Below are 4,771 nucleotides of genomic sequence, written 5' to 3' on the forward strand. Positions count from 1 at the left end.
GAAGCTAGCTATCATTTCCCCTGACTCTTCTCCTTTTAAGGCTCACTCATCCCCATTTCCTCCGTTTGATCATAATTCAGCATAATCCTGAGGTTCCTCAGAATCCTGGTTGCTTTCCTATGAAATTTCTGTGGCTTTTCTGGTTGTTGTTGTTTTTTTCTGTTCCATACCTGTAATTTCAAAGGCATAAGGAATTCTTTTTTGTTGTTGTTGTTATAAACTATTTATTAATAGACAAGGCCAGTGAAGTTGTTTACTTCTTCTTGGACACACCCACAGTGCGACCCCTGCAGACTGTAGTCTTGGTGTGCTGGCCTCGAACCCGGAGACCCCAGAAGTGCCAAAGCCCACGATGTACCCGAATCTTCTTCAGTCGCTCCAAATCTTCACGCAGCTTATTGTCCAGACCGTTGTCCAGAACCGGGCTGTATTTTCCATCCTTTACATCCTTCTGCCTGTTTAAGGAACCAGTCTGGAATCTTGTATTGCCGGGGATTCTGCATGATGGTGATCACACGCTCCACCTCATCTTCAGTGAGCTCACCAGCCCTCTTGGTGAGGTCAATGTCTGCTTTCCTCAGTACTGCATGAGCATATCTTCGACCCACACCCTTGATGGCTGTGATGGCAAAAGCTATTTTCAGCCGTCCATCGATGTTGGTGTTGAGCACTCTCAAAATGTGCTGGAACTTCTCGGGGATTACAAGAGACACGGCTGCAACAGCGGCGTGAGAGCCTTCTCTGGAAGAGCCTATAAGGAATTCTTAGTAAGGAGATTCCCTTTGCTGATGTAGATCTGCAACTGCCCGGCAGCTAAAACTTAAAGACTGGTCAAAGACACTGAGAGATTAAGTGACTTTCTCAGGGTTCCACAGCCAACGTGTGTCAGGGGCAGGACTTGAAACTATGTCTTCCTGACTCCAAGATTGATGTCAACTAAAATAATATCCTGCCACTTACCTTGTTAGCATCTTTCCTAAAATGTGATGCCCAGAACTGAACACAGCACTCCCAAATATGATCTGACCAGAGTGAAGTACTGTAAAGCTAAATAAATGGAAAAGGAGGGTATATGAACCTGATCTCTCTCTCTCTCTCTCTCTCTCTCTCTCTCTCTCTCTCTCTCTCTCTCTCTCTCTCTCTCTGTCACTGCAAATGGTCAGTGGGTCAGAAATTAAGTTGAATAGGAGGAGGAAATCAAAGTAGAGGACAAATTGAAAAGTTCATTAATGACACCAAATTTCTCCATGAAACAATTGCCCAATTTTTAAATAACTATGTTGTGTTTGTGGTATTATAAGGCTAAAAGTAATGAGAAACTATTGTCTCTGAAAACACTTTTTTAAAACTACCATTCAGAGAGTGATACACAGTGACCATAATAATGTAAATAGTATTGGATGATTATAAAAATCCGAGCAATTCAGTGGCCAATCAAAGCTTTGGAAGATTAAAGAAGAAGAATGTATTGAAGGAAGAGAGGTGGTGGCCAATATGTTTATTTGCTTGATTGACTATACATTTTTTTAAAAGCAAAGGTCTTCTATTGAGCAAGAGAGTGTAGTTAGCAAGTAGTGTTTGAGTTGGAAAAGAATGGAGAAAAAGATCATCAATAAAAAATAGAAAAATATACAGTAGAAAACAACTTAAAAGCTGTACATGAACATTCATGGTTATGTACAATATCTTTTCATATTCTTTGTATATTTAATTTTTTAAATTTTTAATTGTTAATTTATATGTTCACAGTTTTGACAATTGCTAAATCATAATAAAAAGAAAATTAAAGAAACCTTCAATCTTTTGAGGATATTGCTGGTGGATCAAGAAGATAATATAGGTATATGTCTGGGTTTCAGTTAGACATTTATTAGTTTCTTAGGATATCTTCATGAACATGATAAAGATATTTGGACTATTATGATATGGTGAAACCAGAACTAGTTAAATAACTGTGCTCCAGAAGAAGTCATTGGTATCAGGTCTGAACCATCTTTCTCACAGTTGACAAAGTGATCTTCTCAAGGTCTAGGTCTGACCATTGCATTCCCTTGACCAAAAATCTTCATGAGTTCTAATAACACATAGACTCCTAAGCATGGAATTTATATTTTTCAGAGTCTAGTTCTAGTTTACCTTTCTAATTTTGTAATGCATTCATTTTCTTCTTGTATTATACCCTCCATCTTAATTGGGTGACTACAGGGTGCCTTCTCCTAACTTGACTTGTCAACCCCTGTTTATTCACACAGACTGCATGCTTGTTCCACTAGAAAATCTCTAATTATCAGCAATGTCTGTGTAATTAGATCCAATTACATTCTTTCTCTTTTTCTCCTCTGCTTCTTGCCTTTCCCTGTCTTCTTCATTCTTTTTTTGTAGAGAGAAATCAGTTCAAATATTGCTTGGAGTACATGACTATTGGATCACCATCTTACTTTAAGACTATAAATCTGTGTATAATAAAAATATTCTTACTAACTATCCTTACTAATTTCAAAAGAAACAATGCAATTGATCCTTAATCGAATTGCTCTATTTTCCTAAATAGAGATCTTGATTTCAAATTAATGTGATAGCTAGGGAAGGACCTAAGAAATATATTCTGCATATAAAGCACTTTGAAAGCACAATAACAGCATTATAAACAAAAATATTTTTGAAAGTCTTAAGAACTCTGATCAATGCTAAGACTGGACATGAATCCAGAGAACCAACGATGAAGCATGATACCCACCTCTTGTCAGAGAAAGGATACCCTCGGTGTACACAATGAAACATAAATTTTTAGATGTGGCCAAAATGGGACTTTTATTAACTACACACATCTGTTACAAGGCTTTTATTTTTCTTTTGTTCTTTTTTCCCAAATGAGAATGAGTGGGACAGAGGGAGGTTGGGAGCCAGAAGCCAGAAAAAAGGAGGAAAAAAAGAAAAGAGCATTTTAAATGTATATAAGAGAACAGATTGAATACAAGAAAAAAATACAAATAAGTATAAGAGCTTTGAAAGCTACATGTTGAATTTATTATATATTGTAAAAGAAAAACAAGTTATACACAATAAAGATTCCCAGTTTGGGGTATAATACTTTTTTGTATTCTACCATGTATAAGGAAATACCTATTTTATTGGGTATTTAAGTTCAAAATAAAATAAATTTGAGAATTAAAAAAGATTTGGGTTTATTTCATTCTTTGTATTGTATCTGTACCTAACATAGTGCCTGGCATGTAGTGTCATTTAATAAATGCTTGCTGGTCGATTGATAATTCAGTGATCTCCTATAAAGTCATGGTGTTCTGCTAGGTGCCTAAGTTAGACAATTTGTCAGTCTTGTCAATTTCATTGCCTTTCATCTCATCACTACCCACCTGTGACGTATTATACACCTTATTATTCCCAGATCTGTTTACAATCTGGTTCAGACACTCAACTCATTTTCTGGGTAAACTGCTTATGATGAACCATTGTAATACTAAAATCAACAAAAGTCATGCTTAGGCATCTGAGGAAAAAAAGCATCAACTGGGAAAAATCTTCTGATGAAAGATATGGCAATATCATATAGCTCTTTTTTGTTCAGACAAATTTGTAGATATTTGAACATGGTAAATGTTACTATATGCAAGAAGCAACTAACCTTACTGATTTTTAAAAATTATTATTTCTGGAAAGAAAGAACTATTACATTAATGTTGTGAAGAAATACTGGAGTAAAGAGAGTATTGAATTTGGATTCTGAGTACCTGGGAGAAAGAGAAAGGGAGAGGTAGAATGGGGTAAATTTTCTCACATAAAAGAGGCAAGAAAAAAGCTTTTATAATGGAGGTGAGGATGGGAAAGCTGACGGGGAGTGAGTGAACCTTACTCTCATCAGAAGTGGCTCAAAGAGGGAATAAGATACAAAGTAAATGGTGTATAGAAATCTATCTTACCCTACAGGAAAGTAGAAGGAGACAGGGATGGGGGGTTTTAGAAGGGAGGGCAGACTGGGGGAAGGGATAGTCAGAAGCAAAACACTTTTGAGGAGGGACAGGGTAGAAGGAGAGAAAAAATAGAATAAATGGGAGTATGGGGGATAGGATGGAGTGAAATACAGTTAGCAATAATAGCTGTTAAAAGAATTGAAGCAAGTTTCTCCGAGAAAGGCCTCATTTCTCTAACATATAGACAACTGTGTCAATTTTATAAGAGCCATTCCCCAATTGATAAATTGTCAAAAGATATAATCAGTTTTCAGATGAAGTAATTAAAGCTATGTGTAGCCACATGAAAAAAATATTCTAACTTACTATTGATTAGAAAAATGCAAATCAAAACAATTCTGAAGTACTATGTCATATCTATTAGATTGCCTAATAGGACAGAAAAGGTGAATGTTGGAGGGGATGTGGGAAAAATGAAACACTAATGCATTGTTGGTGGACCTATGAACTGATTCAACCATTCTATAGAGTAATTTTGAACTATGCTCAAAGGCCTATAAAGCCATTCATACTCTTTGACCTAGCAATACCACTCCTAGGTCTGCATCCCAAAAGAGATAAAAAACAAAAAGGAAAAGGACCTATATGTACAAAAATATTTATAGAAGTTCTTTTCTTGGGGTAAAGAATTGGAAATAGAGGGGATGTCCATCAACTGGGGACTGGCTGAACAAGTTGTGGTATGTATGGAATACTATTGTACTTTAAGAAATGATGAGCAGGATAATCTCAGAAAAACCTGTAAAGAATTTCATGGACTGATGCAAAGTGAAATGTACTGG

The 4,771-nt window shown here is 36.2% G+C and overlaps 1 pseudogene; it reads right to left on the reverse strand.

Annotated features, from left to right (window-relative positions):
- Nucleotides 1-227: 227 nt before the first annotated feature.
- Nucleotides 228-971, reverse strand: LOC118846828 (annotated as a pseudogene).
- Nucleotides 972-4,771: the final 3,800 nt, after the last annotated feature.

This window comes from Trichosurus vulpecula, chromosome 4, assembly GCF_011100635.1.
Source record: "Trichosurus vulpecula isolate mTriVul1 chromosome 4, mTriVul1.pri, whole genome shotgun sequence".
In the NCBI taxonomy this organism is placed as follows: Eukaryota; Metazoa; Chordata; class Mammalia; order Diprotodontia; family Phalangeridae; genus Trichosurus; species Trichosurus vulpecula.